Raw genomic sequence first — 21,963 nt, 5'->3', positions numbered from 1 at the left:
GAAATGGAGGCACAGAGAGGTTAAGCACCTTGTCCCAAGTCACACAGCTGGTAAGTGGCAGAGCTAGGATTCAAACCCTGGCATTCTGGCCTGCTCCTGGGGGCTCACAGGTGGTGGGGGGAACGTGTCACATGCAGACAGACTGAGCCTGCCCAGGGCTCAGGTGGTGAGAAGGGGAGGTCAGGGAAAGCCTCACTGAGGAGATGACGTTTGATCAAAGATCTGGAGGAGGCGAGGGAGCCGTGTGGACATCAAGAGTGTTCTAAGAGGAAGGACCAGCAAGAGCAAGGGCAGGAATGGTCTTGGTGTGTGAGAGAAGATGGGGAGGCCGGTCGGCTGGAGTGGGATGGGCAGGAGGGAGCGGGGTGGCAGGAAATGAGGTCAGCTCGTCATCAGGGCCTGGCAGGGCCGGGCTTTGCCTGGAGGGTGGCCACGGAGGGTGTGGAGCAGAGGAGGATGTGAGCTGACGTGGTCAGGCTGTGGTGTGTGGAGAGCAGACTGGAGGTGCGGGCGCAGCAAGGGACCACAGGCATTAGAGGGAGGGCTGGTGTGGTTTGGCCCAGGTTGGGGCGGGGGGCATGCGGAAGGAGCAGATTCTGGGCGGTTCTGCAGGTGGAGCCACCAGGATGGGCTGAGGGATGAGATGTGAGTGGAGAGACGGGGGGACAGGCACCTAGACACCTTGGGCCAGGCGAGTTTGTGACATCTACAGGCAGCTGGGCAGATGAGCCAGAAGGCAGGTGGACCTGCCAGGCTCGGGTCTGGGAGGGAGCTGGTCTGATTACGTGCGCTTGGTTTCCAGCCCCTGTTGATTCTTGTTGGAGGTGGAAACCCTTCTTTTGAAACAGGAGCAGAACCTTCTGGAGTTGGGCTGAGGCGAGGTGGCCGCTGGTGAGCCCTGCCTGTCCAGGCCTCTGAGATTGTCCTCAGAGCCCTCAGGGATGCTCCGAGGGCCGTGCTGAGCCCAGAGGAGGGCCTGAGCACCACCCTTCCTGGAGTTTGCCTTCCTCTGGGGGCAGGAGGGCCCTGGCATCCCGCTGCAGAGGCTGCTGGGGGCTGGTCCCCAGGAGTGACCTGGGAGTGGAGCAGCCCCTGCCTCATGCGGTGCTGGCCCAAGGGAGGAAGGGCTACCGGCACCAGAGGCTGGAGGGCCCTGGGAGCCCCGAGGCTGGCCTCTGTCCAGGGTGGGGACCCTGGGGGCCGGGAGGACCAGCGGCTCAGCCAGGTCTTGAGAGGGACATGGGACACAGAGCCAGGGGCTCTGCCCTCTTCCTGACCTGCAGCTCTTGGCCAAGGGATATTAAAGGTCCCCAGCTGGTTGCCTGGCCGAAGGGAGTGTCGCATGTCCTTTCAAGGTGACAGGCTGATGCAGGACCGAGAGGGAAAGGGAATCCCAAAGTGCTTGGAAGTTTCCCAAAGTTTGTCAGCACTAGGCAGTTCCTTCCATGTTCATCTCCGGAGGAAAAATCTCAAAATGACAGCAAGTTGGCTTAAAGGGGCCTTTCAAGGAAACCCTTTGAGGTTTTTCCTGCCTCCTGAAGATGATGAGACTGTGAGGGTCCCCGGGCGGCCTCGGCCTGCAGTGCAGGGACGGTCCTACATGGTCTTGGGGTCAGAGAGAGCCGCCCTGAGAGCCGGGCAGGAGTCACTCCCGGGGCACAAATGGGGACAGTGAGCCCGGGATGCTGAGGATCTTCCCAGACACACGCCAGGAGGCAGCGAGCACACCGGCCCGCTGGACACGACGGCCCAGAGCTGCTACACAGGGACCCGGGGACACTGCGACCAGCAGCGTGACCTCGGGGGGTCGCTTTGCCTGTCTGCACAAACAGGACAGTGGTGGTCCCCACCACGCAGACTTATCGCGCCAGGACAGAATGAAGTCATCGACACCAAGGGCTCAGAACGGGCCTGGCCCCTCACCCGCTCTCAGTGAGTGCTCATCAGTAGCATGTCTGTTCTTGTCATCCTGCTCTGCTGTGCACTCCCGGCTAGAGGGCTGGGTCACTGCGGGGGAGCCCCGTGTCCATTCCTGTCGCTCCTCTGCTCCGGCTCCCACCGTGGCTCCCTATGGCCTGGACGTTCTTTGTCAGTGCTCTCTGTTGAAGTCCCACACACGCCATCACGTTCTCCCCTCTGTCTTCACTCCACAGCCTTTTATGGAAACAGACCCACTGTGTGCTGGCCCTGCTCCAGCACCTCCTGGCCGTGGCCGCAGCTGCTCCCCAGGCCCCACCCTCCCCGGTGAACTTCAGCCTGGAGGCTGAGGCGCTGCTGGCCTCTGAGGCTCAGCTGGGAAGGAGGGAAGAAGAAAGTGTCAAACATTTCCCTCCAAAATGTCATTTGGACAGGAAGCATGTGTCCCGTCCCTCGTCCCGGCTTCTATACGCTGTGTCCTGCACACAGCGGCACTTCTCCGTGCCTGCAGTCGTGTGGGTGGGGCCTGCGTAGCCCACCCCAGGTTCTGGAGGAGGGGAGACACGTTTTGTGCTGTCATCCAGGCAGTTGTTGCCCTCAGGCCTCCTCCCAGGAGCCTCTCCGGTTGCCTCCCTGACGCTGCGGCCTGGGTCTCTTGACCCCCGCTTTGTCCCCTCCAGGAGCCTCGCACACACCAAGCCCTGAGCAAGCGGCTCTCTGCTGAACTCTGCTGACATCCGTCCCGGGACCAGGCAGCGGGCTGAGCTGTGTGGGTGCTTCCTGTGGAAGGACAAGCACCGACTAACAGAAGTGCATGCGTCCTGGGGCTGTGTCACCTGCAGGACACTCCTCACTCTGCTGACCGCACTGCCCCCCAGGAGGAGTTTCTGGACTTGCCTTAACAGAGAGGGACAGTCAGATCTCAGGGTCCTGGCGTCTCCTGATGGCTGAAGGGCCTTGGAGACAGGCCAGTCCCTTATTTGCGCTGCACGCCCTCTCCACCAGCCCAGACTCCAGGGACAGGAGCTCTGTCATTTGGGCTCCGCCGTTCCGTCCTGAGAAACCCGCAGTTCTTCAGCGGTTGTGGTGGAGAGCCATACTCCGCCCTCCCCGGGGCCCTGACTGCCCCTGCTCCCTGCCCCTTCCCCTCCTGGCTGGCTGTCTCCCTGCACACACTCTGGTTTCCCTCCCCCTGAGACCTGACCCCTTTCATTTTTTGGGCAGGTGGGAAAATTTGCTCCAGGCTGGTCTCATTGGGGTGGCTGAGAAATGCCTCAGGGGAATGAAGGCTCCAGGATTCCGGATCTCACGGATAGGGGCGTCCCCACGGCCACCCCTGGTGCTCCCGGGAGGGGAGAGGCTGGGCAGTTCCCAGCAGGTGAGCCGCCTGATGCTGGAGCATGGACTCGCCCCGACTCAGCACCACCGAGGACTCACACCGTGCAGGATCCACGGAACCTTTGGGATGCGTGATTATCATCCTAAGCTCATCCTCCCTTTCTGAAAATCCTCTGTCCAAGAGTTCGTAACTGTCACCAAGGGCACAGCAGAAGCGTGTAAACAGGGCGGGCGGCTCCGGTGGGACCGTGTCTATGTTTCTGGAGGACGCTCGCTGCCTTCTGCCCGATCCAGGGCGCATTGACTGTTGTGCCACGAACATCTTTGACGAGGGAACATTTACGGAAGGAACCTTCTGGGCCTCTTCGCCCTGGAGCGGGTAGCCGCACTGCCCGTGTCATGACACGCGCTGGCCCCAGTGCCTACTGCCTCCATGGTGGCCGTCCCAGCTGGTGGGGCAGGTGGCTTGGTCGTGTGACATGGAGCGTCCTTCCTCGCTGGGCCTGCTGCAGAGGGCTCCCGGAGCCCCTCCTGTGGGGACACGAAGCTCTCTGGGGAAGCCTTTCAGCAAAGGCAGGAGATGCCGTCTGCACTCAGTGCACGCGAGTCTCGTCGTGACGCAAAAGGAGGGAAGAGGGCAGCCACTCACTCGGTCATCTGCCTCTTCATTCAACAACACGCACTCTGAGCAGCCCTGACGCCTTGGGTTCCAGTTCAGCGCTCTCACCGCTTCCGAGGCCCGGGTTCATTTCCCGGTCCCAGAACCACACCAGCCGTCTGTCAGGAGCCACGCTGTGGCTGTGGCTCACACAGAACTGGAAGGACTTATGAGTACAGTGTACTACCATGCACTGGGGCTTTGGGAGGAAAGGAAAAAGGAAGATTGGAGAGACGTTAGCCCAGGGAGAATCTTTGGGGCTGTGGGGGACTTGAAGTGGCCGCCCCAAGATACGTCTCTTTGGCATGAGGGTTATTTTGGGCTGGCTCCTTTCAGACCCTGCAGACGTTGGAGAAGCTCTGAACACGAGAACTCACCCTTCGTAAGAGGCACTGATGTTTGTGAGGGCGATCCCCATCTGCAGAGGGTCTTCCTCTGTACCAGGAAGAGGGGGACGACCTTCTCTCTCTAGAAACTCCTGTCAGTGTGGAGGGCAAGCACTCACATCTGCATGACAGCCTTTCTCTTGTTCACTTGCCTTTCTGCTGACCTCCCATAGCCGCCTCCCCACGCCAAAGCCTCCTTTGTAGCTGACACTGGCATTCAAGGTGAGAGCTTCCGCCATTTTGGCGAGTGGCTCAGTTTTCCTGGGTCTCTGCCATGTGCGCTTGTTACAAAGCTTTGTCTGGTTTCCTCCTGTTATTTTGTCCCATGAGAATTTAGTACGTTGTCCAGTCAGAAGGACCCAGAGTGGGTAGAGGAAACGTCTTCCTCTCCTACACCTGCAAAAAGAAAAAGACGAGTTCCCCACTGTCTCGTGTCAAGCCCAGACACGGAGATGTGCTTATCGTTCACTTACACCTGTCTTATTCCAAAATGCCCTGTTCCTGTTCCTTCTCTGGTGTTTTCTGTTCCCGTTATGCACAGAGGTAGCTCGAGCCCAGAGTGGGTAGGATTTGCCTGACGTCACACAGCAGGGAGGGGAAGTGGGTGCAGAACTCCTTTCCCAAGCCAGGTGTGTGTGTCTGCACCCGGCCCCGGCCCTGGAGTGTGGACCTGCCCAGCCCAGGCCTCCCGGGACACGTGCAGCGACGGGTCAGTTGACTCGGGGAGGCAGGAGGCAGCATCGTCCTTGGAGGCCTTGGGATGTGCTTGGGAGGCGTCTGCTGTCGTCTGGAATCGTGCGGCCCACTCTGAGCTCAGACAACAAACGCCTGTGTCCTTCCTGGTTCCCTACCGCCTTCCACTGGTGCTCATCCTGGGGGCCTCACCTCCTGCCCTGCCACACTCCCCACTCCTCCCTACTGCCTCCCAGGGTCCAGGCCTGTGGGACCCCTGCCCTCCCCCGGCACCCCCCTCCCTGTCCCTTCACACGTCCTGTCGCCTTAGCCTGGTCCAGCCTTCCCACTGGAGGAATGCAGAATTCACTGAACAAGTGTTTATTCTGAGTCTCCTGGGCACCTGATTCCCCACTGGGCTTCGGGAGTACAGTGGCACAGGCTGAAGTTCATGAAGGGTTCATGAAGGAGGAGCACACGCTATGCAGGCCAAGGAAGAGGTGAGAATCAGGGAGGACCCGCCTGTGCAAAGGCCCTGAGGTGGCCAGGTGAAGCAGGGAAGATGTCCGTGTGAGTTCAGGATGGGGATAGTGGTCATCCTGCCCATTAACCTAGGACCAAACCCTGTCCTTTTCCACCCCAACCTACTTCCCGGGCTGACTTCGTAGTCAGAGGGCTGAAGTCTGAATCCGGGTCTGTCACTGCTTGTAGCTGTGTGACCTGGGCCAGTGGCTTCCCCTCGTGAAGCCTCAGTTCTCTCCTCTGTGCAAATAACAGGGCCACCTCGCTAGGCGTTGGAAAAGTCTAGACGAACATGGGTAATGCATGTGACACGCTCCCACGCTCAGTGCTCCATGTGCGCTGCCATTTTCTATTGTTACGACTGTTACGACTCCTTTTGTTGGAAGCTGATAAGACTTGTGGAGGCAGTGTAGGCTGGTGGGCAAAGTCACAGGCTTTGCCGTTAAACTTGGGAGTCAAGGAAGTGCTAGCTCCTCCACTTGCCTGCTGTGTGACCTTGGCCAAGTCACTTAACTTCTCTGGGCTGCATTCTCCTGATGCACAAAATGGGGAGCATAATTCTAAGAGAGCCTTCTTGTACGTGCGTGATGTGTTGGCATGAGGACAGACTGGATACGTGGAACCACCTGCCTTGGTGGCTCCAGGAGAGTGGAAATGGACAGGGGTGGAGAAGGAGAGAGCGGCCTGTGGGGGGAGACGGTGACCTTGCTCTTCGCACCTCGCTATCCCGTTTGATTTGCTCCAACGAGCGTGGATTCCGTTGCAATAAAAGCAAAGAAGCCGCAGAAAGTGGAAAAGACAAATTTTATAGAAGTACCACCGTCCTCCTTGGACGGAGTGAGGATCGAAAGCGTGAATGCTTGGAAAGCCAGTAGACGGGGCCGGGTCTGTGCTAAGTGCGCACGAGAGAGCGTCACACAGCGAGGGCTAAGGGGCGACTATTCGGCTTCATAACTGACTCGGCTTGAACTGAAAGCCTGACTCACTGCCTGTCAACCCGAGACGTGCGTCTACTTGACCAGTGAGTCCGGACTGCGCTCTCTTCACACGAGGATGCAGCCGGCCCCTCCCGCGCCCTCTGGGGGACGCCTGGTCCTCTCAGCAGGGTCCTGGTGGCCTGCTGCTGCGCCTCTGAAGGCCTCTGTGACGTTCTGATGGCAACGTATCCTGGTGTGTTTGACGTGTGCTGCTTGTTCCGAAAGGAGACGAGACCGTTCTGACAGCCATGCTTCTCCGAACGCCTCACCCTCACTCTGGCTCCTGATAAACTCACCCCAGTTTTCACTGATAGGCTGGTTATGGATTATTTGCGCAGACCTTTCTGAGTCAATGCCAGTCGTGATCATGCTATAATAATGGTAATTATCATTATAGCATTATCACCATCACCATCACTTTGAAGCAGCTCTGCAAAACCCTTCACGTCTGTCCCGTCCTCCGAGAGAAACGGGGTCCTCTCAGCCTGAGCGACAGGGCTGCCTGGAGGCCCAGGGAGGCAGGGTCACCTGTCCCAGGGAGGAAGGTGCGAAGCCCCCAGGGGGCTCTGGGCAGGGGCCAGTCCCCACACCCCCACCGCGCCCACGCAGCCCCCGTGCTCTAATTCAGAGCTGCCAGCGCTGGGCTCCTCTGCCCTGGGGTGGTTAGGGCAGGTGCATCCCTTTAGGCTGCTGACTGGGAGGCCCATGAAAGTGTAGGAAGGCCCGAGGGGTAGGGAGAGGACGTCTGGGTGGAAACTGAGTCAGGGCCAAGCAACAGAGCCTGCAGCTGTGACTTCCAGCCCGCCTCAGCCCTGACAGGTTCGAGGGCGGGACAGGGCTCCTCGGGAGGCGCGCAGGTGGGGGTGGGCTCCTGGGCCACCAGGCGGCAGGCTGAGGGTCTCCCGGAGCCGCTCCCTCTCTGCGGGCTGGGCCCCTCACTGGCCCGGGCAGAAGCAGGAGGATTTGGTTTCGTTTGGAAGATGAAGAACCCTTGAAAAACAGCCTGTGAGCGTCGAACAGAATGGGTCTCTGTCGATGTCGTTGGCATAACAAGGCTCTGAATCATCAGTCATAGGAAGAATCTGCCAGTGAGGAGGAGCAGAGGCCCGGGAGCCCCTGTGTGCAGTCCGTGGCCGCGCCCTTGGGGTTAGGCTCGGGAAGGCGAGGGAGAAGCAAGCGGGAAGCGGCCTTGGCCTCTGCCTCGGGTGTCGTTGGGAGTAGGGGCTGATCCACGCCTTGTGGGGCCTAAAGCTTAGGACTTACCCAGGCCTTCGGGCGGAGCTTTCTCAGTAAAGGAACCCGGAACTAGGTGAGGGCCCCAGACGGGGCCGTGCACTGAGGAGCCCTGTGGTTTCAGCTTCCGAACCTGCCTCTGGTGGGGCCTGGGTTTTCCTAAGCAAACCTCATCCATGTGTCTGCCCTTGACCGACAGGCTGTGTGACCTTGACCCGACCCCTCTCCTCCCATGGAGCCCAGGAGACGGTGCCTTGGAAGGCCCTGAACATGCATAAAGATAACAAGGCTGAGCATTTCTTCCTCGGGAGAGATGAAGGCTCGAGGCTGTTTAGAGATCCACGGGGCCGCTGCCCCATATGAAATGCTGCTCTGACTCAGGCGCCCGTCACGCTTCTTAACGGCTGCCTAACGTGCCTCATTTTCACTGTCGTTTCAAAGCTGATTGTGCGTCACGCAGGGATCCCGGCAACGTGGTAACCCCCCTCTTCCACTGGACCGGCGCTCCCCCTGTTGGCTGCAAGCCCCTCATGACCTGCGCTGGTCTGGCCTGAGCCGTGCGTGTGCCCACACGCGTGTGTGCGTGCACACCCTTGGGGCTTCTCTCCCTGGAGTCCTCTCCCCTCCTCAGTCTGTGCTGACACACCATCACACACGAGCATCAGCGCCTGAGCTAGCACTGAGCTTCGACGGCTTTAGTCCCCGCCCCACGGCGCCCCATCCCCATGCAAGTCAGGGCAGCGCCAGGCCTGGCCTGACCCGGGGCTCAGATTGTGTCATCAGGAGCTCCCTTAGCTCTGCTTTCCGTGTTGGCCTCACCCTTCTGTCAGGTGCCTGCGTGAGGTGCCCTGGCAGCGCCTCAGAGGGAGAGGGCTTCTCATTCATAGGAGTCCATTGCAAGTCCCAGCACGGGATGGCTGGGCCCAGGTCGCATGTCCATCCTCAGCCTGGTGACTGGATCAAAGGGTATGAAACGCACTGACTGGCCGGATCTAGGTCCTATGTTTCTCTTTGATGCCTGTGTATAGACGGTTAACTTCCCCCAAACCACATGGACTAGGAAAGGCTGGAGGGGGTCTTCTGAGGAAAAAGAGGCACTGTTGGCATAAGATGGGGAGGTAGAGGGTGGGAGCAGGCAGGACAAATAGCCACAGACGTGGACTTCCCCACGCAGGGCAGTGGAGCACCTTGGCATCTCCACTGGGGATAAGCTCACCCCACAAGTGGTGGGAAACCAGCTCAAAACCCCCGAGAACCGCATATGACATCAGGGGTAGGGAGCCTGGAACTGAGAGCCACGTGGAGACAGGGCCCGAGGCAGGCAGAGTGGAGACAAGCCCAGGGTTTCCTGCTGGCCTGGGAGGCAGAGGGCCGGGTGGAGACACAGGTGCCCAGGGGCCGTGTCAGTAGGGAGCCCGGACAGGGATGGCAAGGAGCAGGCAAGGATGCGTCAGGAGGGAGGCCTCTGGAGGAGTTCTCCCAGCAGCTGGTTAGAAATGAGCTTCTCGAGCTCCTCTCCACACCACCTGCATCAAAATCTGAATATGAATCAGATCCCACACGACCCACGTGCACCACTAGTCTGAAGGACCCATCTCTGAGCCCTGACAGTCAGGAACGATGGGACTTAAGTGACGAGGCACGTCAACATCATACCGAAGAAGGAGCAGAGCGCCGCCACCGCCAAGAGACTTCTCTGCGAAACCGAGGGTCTGGCGAGATTGCATCACCCCCATATCTTGATGGTGCAGGTCATCGAAAGTGAGGAGACACTATTCATCATCAGTGAATATGTGCGCGGAGGCAACCTGCTGGACCACCTGATGGAGCACGGCGCCCTGACGGAGGAGGAGGCGCGAGGCTGGTTCCGGCAGCTCGTCTCTGCTCTCCAGTACCGCCACCGCCGGGGCGTCATACACCGGGACCTGAAGCCAGAGAACGTGCTCCTGGACCCGGCGGGGAGCGCGAAGCTGGCCGACTTCGGCTTCTGCAGCCTGGAGCCCGGTGGGCCGCTGAGCACGTTCTGTGGCACCCCCGGCTACATGGAGCCGGAGCTCATGCGGCGGCAGCCCTACGACGGCCCCCTGGCCGACGTCTGGAGCCTCGGCGTGCTGCTAAACGCCATGCTTGCCGGGTCCCTGCCGTTCTCAGGTGAAGAATTCCACGCCATGCAGCGCAGCATGCTCCTGGGGGCTTACTCGCCGCCCAGGCTGGTGTCGCGCCAGTGCGCCCGGCTGCTCAGAGGCCTGCTGACCCTCGACCCAGAGAAGAGAAAGACCTTGGAGGAGGTGATGGGGGACCCGCGGATCAACTGTGGCCCGCCGAGGCTGAGGCCTTACAGGGAGCCGCCTGCTGACACGAGGGCCGCCTGGGGGACCTACGAGATGCCGAAGGCCCAGCAGCCATGGGGGGGTGGCCACGCCAGCCCCCCGAGCGCCCTCCCCTCCAACAAGGCCCGCAGCTGCTGTGCTTCGCCACACTGCAAGGCGTGGCGGAGGGCCTCGGAGCCCCGCGGCCAGCGCGCTGGCAGTGAGCCCGTTCTGCCTACCTGGGACCAGCAGGCTGGCCGTCAGCGGCCCAACGAGAAGCCACAGTCAGGGCCGAAGGTCGCAGAGCCTGGCGGTGCTCTGCCCAGCCTGGACACGGGCCTCGCCGCCCCCAGCCCGGCCCCCCCATGGGACCCCGGGGCCGTCCCCTCCTCCCACAGTGCCTGAACCACACGTGGAGCTCAGGAGGGAAGCTGCCGAGGAGACTCCCGGCAGGCGGGGCAGCCCCACGGGGTGACCCTGGCCTCGCCCTCTGGCCGCAGCCAGGGCCGAGGGGGCGCTGCTGGGAGGCTGCTCAAGGCACTCCGAGGTCTGTGCCGCTGCCTGACAATCAGGATCAGGTCTCGCAAGAGGAACAGTGTGTGGCCCCAGTGAGGTCCCAGCAGGTCCGGTCCCAGTGCAAAGGTCGAGCTGCCCCCGGCATTGTCCGCTCACAGGGAGCAAGTCGCAGAATCCGGAGCCGGCCCCGGGCGTGGGGCTTCGGCCAGAGGGAGAGGCCTTCTGCTGTGAGTGGGGCCCGTGCAAGAAGGACACGCGTGTGTGCAAAGATGCGGGTCAGAGGACTCGCTCCAGCAACCGGGGAGCTGTGCCAACCGCGGCGGCGCTCTCTGCAGAGATTCAACTCGGAAGGGCTTGGCCCCTCTGGGAGCCTCCAAAGCATCGCGGCCAAACACTCGGGGAACCTAGAGGACGGCCTGGAGGCACCTGGGGGACACGAGGAGAGGCCACCCTCGCTGCAGCTCTGCCCCTTGGCCCCACCGGGGTGGAACCTCAGAGCCTGGACTGCTTTTCCCGGAGCACAGCTTCCCTCCCCGTCCTCTCCGTCTCTTCTTCCACGTTGAGGGGCTGACGGTCGGGTCTCGGAAAGTCCTCGGTTTTCCAAGTCTTGTAATAAACTTGCTGCTGCAGAAAGCTGTGTCGCAGATGCTCCGTTTTTGCACCCTCCTTACGCAGAGCGGGGGCTGGGCGGGCTCCAGCTTGAGACGCGTGTAGGGATGTAGCCCGAGGAGGTGATCGGAACAACTAGGTGGAGAAGTGACTCAGAATTCTTGGGGTAACGCTCCTAGCAACTAATGCGGGTCTGAAGGGACAAGGCTGGGAGCCACAGTGGAGGGCAGAAAGGCAGCGACCGTGGCTAACACTAGCTGACGTTTCCAGAAGCAGCACGGGAAACTTCGAGCCTGTGGCTTTTATGACTACAAGCGAGAGGTCCCGATAGGGTAACCGAGTCCGTGAGCCACCCTTGGGGGGTCGGGGTGGCAGGGTGTGGGCCCCCGAGCGGACTCAGGTCACTTCCACGTGCAGATGGGTCTTCCGACTGTATCGCAGGACTTGGCCCTTGGCACTGGGACGATTTCTCCTTTTGATGACGGTGATGCGGAGCAGGCCCCTAAGAGCGCTGACGAGGTGTGGGCTGTTCGGACAGCTGCAGGTTCCAGGGGAGGTGACAGGAAGCCAGACATCCTGGGGCTCCAGAGGGAGGGTCAACCATCAGGGAGCTTCCGCAGGGGCTCCTCAGAAGCCTGAGGATGGCCAGGAGGCCGCTGGCTGCTGCTCGCGAGGCCGGTGGCACTGTGTGCAGTCTTTCCACGTGCTCACGAGACGGCTCGGGACGGTCCCAGCACGAGAGTGGGCAGAGATTTCCCTGCGCCCACGGAGTGCAGGGCCAGGGCCAGGAAGAGGAGGGCTGCGGACATGCTGGAAGGCTTGTTGCTCCCCGTTCGGGTCCCCCGCTGTGGTTTTCTTTACGCCAAACAGCCCAGCGTGTGGTCCTCCGGCATTGCTCTCCTGGCATCTGTCCAAGGACCCCTTCCCTTCAGGGCCAGTCCCACTGCCTCGGTGGGCTTTCGGGACCCTCTGTGACCTGTCCCCGGCAGCCCTTTGCACTCCCACCTCCTCCCTGGGCTTTACTCACACTGACTGGTTCGGTTTTCCACAAATCCTCTGCCCGTGAGGCTCCCCCTCGGTGAAGCCCACATGCTGGGCGCTTGGCCAGACTCACGGGCTCCCCGAGGGGAATGAGGCGTGGATCCCGCTGGAAGAGCACAGCCCAGCTGGGAAGAGAAGGCGGGGACCCAACAGGAGGACAGTCCCCTGTGGCGGGGACAGAGGCAGGACGTGCCCAGCTCAGCACACGCTCACCCCCTGCTGGCAGTCTAAAGGGAGGTGGCACCTAGTGGGGAGGGCTGCAGGCTCTGACCGCAGCAATCGGAGGAGGCGTCCCAGACAGAAGGAGGCTGCGGTGGTGGGCACGTACAAGACAGAGGCAGGCGCGAGGCTTGGGGGGACGTGGACCAGCACCCCTTGTTTCTGGAACCACTTCCGCCGGTGCATTGTGCTCTGTGTCTCCGAACTTCGATATCCCCAGCTCAGGCCTGGAGAGCAGTCAGCTGCGATGACGGAACGCTCTGCTGATGAGGCTTTCTCCGTCTCTTCTGTGAGCTTGGGCGCTGGCTGGCTGGCCGGCGGCTGCCTCTGAGCTGCCTCGTTAGGCTAAGCTCAGTTCCACAGCAAGGGCCCTGGGTCAGTTTCTAAGGAGCAGGGGAGCAGGAGCAGGGAGCGACGTGCTCGGCCTCCGCTGGAGAAGATGCTTCTGGCTTCAGGTGCACAGTGGGCTCTGCGGGGAGAGACCGTGAGTCGGTGTGGGGCCCCACCAGGGATTTGCCAGCGCAGCTAATGAACGCCCCCGCTGGCCCGGCATCTTCAGCTGACTCCTGAATTATGAATTACTTAATGCAACTGGTCTGATGGGTCATTTTTCACAAAACAGCAACTCAGGGTGGGGAGTGGTGGGGTGGTGGGAGAAAACATTACCAGGGGTGTGGCAGACAGGTCCGGGTGGCTCCCAATGGCATCGTCCACCTCCCAGAGCAACTGAACCCCTGACTCCTGGCTGGGCATGTGGCCACCCAGGACATAGAGTTCCCAGCCGCCTCTGCAGCGGGCTGGGCATGGAACCCAGCGCTCCCTCAGGACGGGAAGGGAAGTGACTTGTGCGGCTTCCAGATATTTCCCAGGAGAGAGAAGCAGGCTCTTCTATCTGCATCTCCCTCTGTCCTGTTGCCGGGAGCACGAGCTCTGAGGCTGGAGCTCTGTCCTGACCACACGGACGAGGGCGGCTCCTCTGGGATGACAGGGCAACGGGGACAAGAGCCTCCCGGGCAGCCCTGCCAGACCAGCGCCAACCGTGTGCCTCCAGACTGAGCGCGGGAGAGGGGCCAGCTCTGAGCGTCACTCTGCCGTGGGCCTTTGTTCCAGCAGCTGGACCCTGTCCTGACCAGGATGGCCATCTTGGAGGCAACTTTCTGGGGGCTCCCTTGGGTCAGGCCGCTCCCCGGGCCACAGCTGCCTGCAGTGCTCAGCCCACCTTTCTGTGGGGTGACAGCCAAGCTCAGCTCCAACCCACTCCACTCTTGGGGCGCTGCCCTGGAAATCGAATGCGTGAAGGTCGATGCCCCCAGGAAACAAATCTGGCGCTGGTGTCCCCCAGGGCGTCCCCTTGTTCTGTCCTCCCACACTGCGCACCCCCACTCTCTCCCAAAGACACCCCTTGTTCTGAAACAGGCCGGGCTGAAACTGTCTCTCCCTGCTGATGTCCGCAGATTCTCGTCACCTGACTCAAGGAGCAGCTCTCTCACTGGATTATTGCTGGAAAGTTGAGTTAGGAACTGAGGGCTGTCTGCTAAAGTGACAAGATTAAAAGCTGAATCCGAAAAACCCACCAAACTCCAGGCTCAGTGGGCGGGCAGAGCCTGGGACTCGGTCAAGCCCTGGCCCCGAGCCCGCCGCCTGGGGAGACAGACGTTCGGGACTTCCCGGGGCTCTGGTCTTGTCAGTGGAATGCCTGATGTGCCCTCCACTCTTCTGGAGCCTCCCGTTTGATGGGGAAAGGAACTCCAGTGTGTATTCCAGGTTCACCTTGTCGAAGATGCTGTGACAGGGCGCACACATCCTTTGCTCTTCCTCTGTTCAGGCTAAGCGTCTGCAAAGGGTCTGGGAGGGCAGGTTTCACAGAGAAAGTGACAAGGGAACATGTGCGGTTCAGTAAGGCCAGCGGACCCAGAGACGATGCCATTGAGAAGATAGTTGATTACTTGCAGTTCTCCGAGGCGGAGCTCGCAGGGCCACGCAGGGCCACCCGGGAAGCCCCGGGGGTCAGGAGGCGAGACAGCAGGGCACCGCGGGCAGGAGTCTGTCCTGTGGGTTCTGCGGGGAGGAACAGCGAGGCAGGGTGAGCAGGCTCAGACGGGCTGGTCTGAATAACTCACAGGCTCCGGGGCAGGGGGCTGTCCCGCCTGTCCGGTGCCTGCCCTGGGGGACAAGGGCAGGGGGCCCGTGGCCCTGAGTGTGAGAGTCCAAGAGAGGAGGTGCTTGGGGTGTGGATGGCCCCTGGATGGGTCGGTTTGTATTTGGAATGTGGGCCCACGAAGGAGGGCTCTTCCTGGGGTGGGGGTGCGACAAGGGAGGCAGGAGGCTGAGCCGAAGGGACTTGGGACAAGGCGTGTCCCCTATGCGCACGCGGGCCAGAGGTTAAAGCCTCAGGTTTCCAGAAGCTACAAACATGGCCCAGACAAGGCTCAGCTCCGACGTCACCTCCTCAGAGGAGCCTTCCCAGCCTCCTGAGTCCACAGTGACGGCCTCCTGCCCCGCTCTCCCTCGCGTTGGCCCTTTCATTCCCCTCACTGTGTTCAGAGCCAGGCCCCCCGCTCAGCACCCACTCAGTGGGAGACGGGCAGGAGGTCAGGGTGCCCCTTCATTCAGAAGCTTTATTCTTTTCCTTTTGTGTTGTGAGGAAGATTGGCCCTGAGCTAACATCCGTGCCAATTTTCCGCTATTTTCTGGGCAGGACACCTGCCACAGCATGGGCTGATGAGCGATGTGAGTGTCTGCACCTGGGGTCCAAACCTGCAAACCTGGGGCCGCTGAAGAGGAGTGCAGGAGCTTAACCAGTATGCCGCCGACCCGGCCCCAGGATTCTTTTGATAGCCTGTGACAGAAACCCAAGGGGCTTGAACTAGCAAACGAACAAAGCAGGAGAGAACGATTTCTGTAACTAGGCCGTCTAAAGGCAGAGAGTTTCAGGTGAGGCTGTACCTGGGTGCTCGACGCCATCAGCAGGGATCGGCCCTCCCAGCCTCTTGGCTTGGCTGCCTGCCCTGTGTGCTGCTGTCCTGCTCAGGGGGAGCTCTCCACCGCCACTCCCGGGCTGGCCTCAGCACCCATCAGCAGCCCAACAGAAAAAGAACTTCTCTTCCCCAGGATTCCAGCCCTAACTGCTCCCCGTTTCCCAGGTGGGAGATGGGGTGCCTGGCCGGGCCAAGGTGGGACCGGCTCTGAGTTCACATCACCCCCGCCGTCGGTTCCCCTTTAGAGAACCCAGCAGAGATGGGCTAAAACTCAAGGCCCACATCCCCAGGGCCCTGGGTCCTTAGTGACACTCATAGGTAAAGGCTTGTTTCTGTGACCTCTGACCGCTTCAGCTATAGAGCCAAATGGAATTAGCAAATTGTTCAAGTCCAGATGGGCTCCCGCTGGGCTCCCACTAAAGTCATGCTGATCCCAAAACCTTGAAGTCCTTTTACAGAGGAACTAGCGTCCAGACCATATCCAGAAACCGAGGCTGCCCAGGCCCAGCTCCTCGGCTCCCTGACGTCAGAGTGCACCTTCCCCCGTGGAGACAAACAGCCGAGGACGCTCATCTGAGAAACCCTCTGTCTCCTCGGCTGGAAGCAGCCCCAGACGCAGGCCCATGGGAAAACACTGATCAGGAAGGCCACGGCACCCTCCCCTACCTAAAGCCCCAAATCAAAAGCCCCACCCGTTTCTTAACGAGGAGCTAGCAAGTTGGTGGGCCCTGGCTCTTGCTTTGCTGCCCCTGCCTGGTGAAGGAAAGCTTTCCCAAAGGGGAAGTTTCCCAAAGTTTGTTAGCACTAGGCAGTTCCTTCCATGTTCATCTCAGGAGGAAAAATCTCAAAATGCCAGCAAGTTGGCTTCAAGGGGCCTTTCCAGGAAACCCTTCGAGGTTTTTCCTGCCTCCTGAAGATGATGAGACTTTAGGGTCCCCAGGGCGGCCTTGGCCTGCAGTGCTGGGATGGTCCTACATGGTCTTGGGTTCAGAGAGAGCCTCCCTGAGAGCCGGGCAGGGGTCAGTCCCGGGGCCCAGATGGGGACACTGAGCCCAGGATGTTGAGGCCTCTGGAGGAGTTCTCCCAGCAGCTGGTTAGAAATGAGCTTCTCAAGCTCCGCTCCACACCTCCTGCATCAAAATCTGAATATGAATCAGACCCCACATGACCCACGTGCACCACTAGTCTAAAGGACCCATCTCTGAGCCCTCACAGTCAGGAACGATGGGACTTCCGTTAGATCTTGGGTTCAGACTTTCTGGAATGCAGGATGGCAGTGTGTATGAAGGAGGCTTAACAATATTCATGTTCTTCGATCCAGTATTTCCACTCCTGAGACTGTTGCTTAACGAGATCATCAGAGGCAGGGACAAAGGATGCTGCGCACAGAGACGTTCACTGCAGTGTTACTTCTACTCAGAAACTGCGGCATGTTCACAGACAGTAAAGGGTGAAGTCAAGTACGGCACGGTATACATCGACTGTTACGTGACGATTTAAAATGCCTTTTTAAAAGAACTTGCAGGGAATGGCGGGGAGTATAGTCATAAACAAGACAGACACCCTGCCTGCCCCTGGGAGCTGACATTCTCCTGGGGAAGACAGACAATGAGCGAGTGGACAGATGAGATGGTCTCAGATGGTGACAAGGACGCAGAGGGAAGAGTGGGATAATGTGGTAGAGGATCAAGGGGAGTTGGGGAGGGCTATTGAGGTGGGGGACACGGGGAGAGCCTGTCCTAGGAGCTGGCATTCAAAGTGAGATCCAACGGATGAGGGAGCCAGTGAAACGAGCAGCCCGGAGAAGACCTTCCGGGCAGGAGGAACAGGACTGACAAGATGCTGGAGCTGGGGAGCTTGGCGGTGTGAGGGATGCGATGGAGGATGTGAGACTGGAGCAGGAGAAGCCGGGAGAAGCTGGAAGCTGAGGAAGCTGGAGAAGCGAGCAGGGCCAGACCCCTCGGGTCTCGTAGGCTGTGGGTGGACTTTGGGTTTGTTCTGAGGGCTGGAGATGGGGTACATGCCACCATGAAACAAACACGGTAAAGCTCTAGTAGCTGACCCTGAGGAAATGGAGCTCTGCAGATTGCCCGACAGCAAATTCTACGCAGACATCTTAAAGAAGCTCAGTGAGGCATGAGAGAATACAGACAGACAACTAAACACACACCTTCTGAGCTAAAGAGTACAACGACTGCACTAAAAAATTCAGTGGAGGGCTTCAGCATCAGACTTGAACAAGCAGAAGAAAGAATCAAGGAACTCAAGGACAGGTTATTTGAAGTTATCTAGTCAGAGGAGCAAAAAGAAAAAGGAAGGGAAAGAATGAAGAAAGACCGTAAGACTTGCGGGACATCCTAAAGGAAACCAATATAAGAGAATGGGTGTTTCAGAAGGAGAAGAGAAAGTGAAAGGAGCAGAAAGTGTACTTCAAGACATAATAGCTGAAAACTTTACAAATCTGGGGAGAGAAATGGACATTCAGGTTCATGAAGCCCAAAAGACCCCAAATAAGTTAAACACAAACAGGGTCCACACCGAGACACGTTCCTTAAATTGTCCAAAGTCAAAGACAAACAAAGCCTTTTGAAAACAGCAAGAGAAGAGTGACTCATCACATCCAAGGGACCCCAGGAGATGATCAGCATAGTTTTCGAGAGAAACCTGGAAAGTCAGGAGAGAGTAAGATGATATGTTTAAGGTGCTAAAGGAAAAAATACCCACCAACCGAGGATGCGGTCCTTGGCAACACTGTCCTTTACAAACGAAGGAGAGAGAAAGGCTTTCCCAGAAAAGCAAAAACTGAGGGGCTTTGTTACCCCTAGACCTGCCTAAGAGAAGTACTTCCAGTTGAAAGGAAAGAAGACTACACACAACACAAAAGCTTATGAAAGTATAAATCTTATTGGTAAAGGTAATATATAGACAAGTACGAAACCAAGTAATACTGTAATGGTGGCGCATGAAATGCTTTTAACCCTGGTCTAAAAGTTAAAAGACAAAAATATTAAGAATAACTATAACTACAAAGATCTGGTAATGGAAACACCATAGAAAAGATGTGAATTGTGACATCAATAACATGCAATGTGTGCCCACGACCAGGTGTCTTCACAAGGGAATTCTACCAAACATTTATAGAGGAACTGACACCAATCCTTCTTAAACTCTTCAAAAACGTTGAAGAAGGAAGACCGTGAGCTCCTTTGTGAGGCCAGCCTTGCCGTGACACCAAGGCCACACAAAAAGTTAAAAGTAGAGCTACCAAAGGATCCAGCAATCCCACTGTGGGTACGCACCCAATGGAATTGAAATCAGGATCTCAAAGAGACGTCTACACTCCCATGTTCACGGCAGCGTTATCACGAGAGCCAAGGCATGGAAGCAAGCTGAATGTGTATCAAGTGATGAGTGGATGAAGAGAATGGGGCTTACACACACAATGGAATGTTATTCGGCCTTGAAAAAGAGGGGAAGCCTGACATTCGTCACAACTTGGGTGAATCTGGGGGACGTTATGCTCGATGAAACAAGTCAGACGTGGAAGGGCAGATACCAGAAAACCACTTCCACGAAGAATCAAATAGTCAAACGCACAAAGAAGAGAGCAGACGGTGGGTGCCAGAGGCTGAGGAAAGGGCAAGCGGAGAGGTCTCAGTCGAAGGGCACGGAGCCTCCGCGTCTCAAGGTGAGTGCGTTCCAGAGCCCTACCGTGCAGCACTGTGCCTCTGGGTCATAGTGCTGGGCTGTGTACTTACGACTCTGCTCAGAGGGCCCGTCTCATGTTAGGTATTCTTATCACACACACACTCACAAAACAATGACTAACAAGGTGGAGGGAACTTTTGGAGGTGATGGATGTGTCTATGGCACAGATGGTGGTGCTGGTTTCACCGATGTATGCTCGTCTCCAAAGTCATCACATTGTATGTGTTAAATATATACAGCTTCTGTTTGTCAATTACACCTCAAGAATGTGGTTTAAAAAACAGTAAGAGTGGGTGGAGAGGAAACTGCCTTGGTCTAGAAGCTGCTGCAGGCCTCGTGGACGAGGCGATTGGGCCACTTTGACAATCCGTGTCAAGTGAGCAAAGCTCACACAGAGTGCTAGAAACCGTCATTTTGACTGTATAAAAAAATGGACAGAACCCAAAGTCCGGGAGGAAACATGCACAATTATCACAGTGATGACCTCCGGGCGGTGGGATTACGTACGATTTTCACTTGTTTTTCTTAAGCGTTCCTGTATTTTTTTCACACAAGACAAACAATAGAGGTGATTTCAAAATCTGAACGTGGGCCAGTCTCACTGATTAGTTGCAGACGACAGAACACTCTTTCTGGTTTGAGCTGAGGAGAATCTGTCCATGGGTGCTAGGACTGAGAAGCCAGGACCAGCAGGGGACCAAGCTTGGATGCCCCATGGCCAGGGACAACACTAACAATGACCTGGACAATCACTCTCCCCGCCATGTTGCCATGGAAACCCCACCGCCTGTGATACTCAGGCCCAGACCCTGGAGCGTGCTGCTGTGGGACAACCAGACCCCCTGTTCCCTGCCCACCAGGAGCCCCATCCTCCACCACCTTGGGTGGCTCACTTCCACCTTTTAAATCTCGGGCAGGCATCTGTCCAGAGGAGCTGAGGCCACTGGCAGATCCCTGGCTGCAAGGGAGTCACGGAGATGTCGATGGCAGTTTTTCCAGAGACTCCCATGCGGCCAAGCACAGAAGGAGGGGCTGGCACACTGGTGGAATGAGTCAGCCTGCAGGGTCCACCAGAGGTGTGAAATAAGAGTGACAGAAATGATCACTTGCACCCTTGACCTTCTCGAGGCCACGGGAAGGCTCAGCTATCCACTGTGTTACAAGGAGGAGAGCGAGTGGCTCTCTCTTGGTCCCGGGAGCACTGGCTCTCAGAGCGCCTCACCCTAGCTTCCACAGTGCATACTGTCCTGGCTTCCAGCTGCCAGCTCTGTCTGGCTGGGACTTTCCTTACCGCTGGAGACTCCTTGGCCCCCTGGGTGACAGGCTCAAATGTGGAAATCTGCTGTCCCCCAGGAGCACCTTCAGCCGGTACCCCAGCTGCCTCACCCCTTGAGTGGGAGAGCCCTGAGCGGCCTGCTCTGCCCCGGCTGCCAGGGCTCCCTGGTGGGCCGAGCTCCTGTTGCCCACGGTGGTGGGTGTCCAGAGTGGGGCCCCACAGTGCTGGGCAGCCCATAGGAGCCATTATTAGCCCCCGCCTCTTCCCTCTCTCACTTCCCAACCCCCCTGCCTCCACCACCCAGATAAACTCCTGCTCCAGAGTCCTCCTCTCCAGGTCTGCTTCTGGCGCCGCACAAGCTGAGGCCTCCGTGGCCTAAGCATGCGCACGTGGAAAGCCTCGTCCCGGCTCTGGGTGTCCTGCTGGGACAGTCCCTGGGCCGTGAGTCAACAGGTGTGAGGCTGCTTCTGTGACCTCACACCTGCTCACTCCAGTTTGGAAGGTTGTCCCGTTCCTGGTTCTCATCCTTGTGGGCAGGAACCCAGAGGGCTCCAGGACGCTCTCAGCTGCCCGATGCGCCCCCCAAGCTGAGGCCAGGACCACGTGTGCACACAGGTGTCATCCACCCCAGGGTTCCACCCGGCCGTCTCTGCCTCTTCTCCCCATGTCATTCAGTGCTCCATCGGCCCTGCGACTGGTGATGAATCTCCATGGGATTCAAGGGCATCCTCTGAATGTGCCACCCTTGGCATAAACGGGACTCTGCCGTGGGTCGCTGTTAGTGTGTGAGGTTGGGGCCAGCTTTGTCCTGGGTTCACAGAGCCAACTGTCCCCTGGAGCCTGCTCTGCTGGGCGCACGAGGATGCTGGCTCTGGCGCATGGGGATGCATCCTCTACTACAGATGTCAGCTGCCCTCCTTCACTGCAGGTCTGCCCCTGAGCAGTGGCTTGCCGCCTAGCCGCAGGGAGCTCACATTCTCATGTGATACCTTCAGACAGGGTGAGAGAGGCAGCTTGATTGATCAGCTGCTCTGTGCCAGGGGTGTGTCTTGTTTCCTTACAGCATCCTGTGGGCTAACTGTTACTATCATCCCCAGTGCACAGATGTGGAAACCGAGGCTCCTCCAGGTTGGGTGACTCTGAGGTCCCTTGGGGCCGGGGCTGGGGCTGGGACCGGGGAGGCCTGACTCAGGGCCCGTGCTTGTTCCCTGGCGTGTTCCCGCCTCTCAGACACGGGACGTCAGAGCAATGGGGCTCCTGGTTTGCTGCATTGCTGCACCTTGGCCATTTGTCAAGCAACCTCTGTGCTGTCGTGGCACTGGGGACCCTACTGTGAACCTACAGATCCCCTGTCCTTGCGGGGGGTTCCCTCTAACGAGGAAGGCAGAGACGGTAAGCAGCCATAAGCAAGACGGCTCCAGGGGCCCTGAATGAGGGCTGCCATGCAGGGGACGGTAGACAGGCTCCGAGGAGGGGTCTGTCTCCTGCTGGGGGATGAACGACAGCAGCCCATGTTTATCATCTGGGCTGTGTGGGCCAGGAGCCCAGGGGCAGCAGGGCTGGGCGGCTCTGACTCACGGCTGTCGAGGGGTCGGTCAGGATGT

At 58.7% G+C, this 21,963-nt stretch overlaps 1 long non-coding RNA gene and 1 other non-coding gene across 4 annotated transcripts; both read right to left on the bottom strand.

Annotated features, from left to right (window-relative positions):
• Positions 1-11,423: 11,423 nt before the first annotated feature.
• Positions 11,424-15,484, bottom strand: LOC102148364 (uncharacterized). 3 transcript variants are annotated; one of them, XR_011428445.1, is made up of 5 exons: positions 15,344-15,484; positions 15,163-15,236; positions 14,168-14,455; positions 12,165-12,866; positions 11,424-12,044 (listed from the first exon to the last, which is right to left on the bottom strand). It is a non-coding gene; the product is annotated as an uncharacterized lncRNA (long non-coding RNA). The 3 variants fall into 3 exon arrangements; XR_011428447.1 differs by having other exon boundaries at positions 15,155-15,236; positions 15,344-15,457; XR_011428446.1 differs by lacking the exon at positions 15,163-15,236 and having other exon boundaries at positions 15,344-15,473.
• MIR8937-2 (microRNA mir-8937-2) lies at positions 13,144-13,254 on the bottom strand. Its single transcript, NR_128266.1, has one exon. It is a non-coding gene; the product is annotated as a microRNA mir-8937-2 (primary transcript).
• Positions 15,485-21,963: the final 6,479 nt, after the last annotated feature.

This window comes from Equus caballus, chromosome 18 (genome assembly GCF_041296265.1).
Source record: "Equus caballus isolate H_3958 breed thoroughbred chromosome 18, TB-T2T, whole genome shotgun sequence".
Taxonomy (NCBI): domain Eukaryota; kingdom Metazoa; phylum Chordata; class Mammalia; order Perissodactyla; family Equidae; genus Equus; species Equus caballus.
Note: the sequence above shows the minus strand (reverse complement) of the source record. Positions and strands in the feature narration are given on the sequence as shown.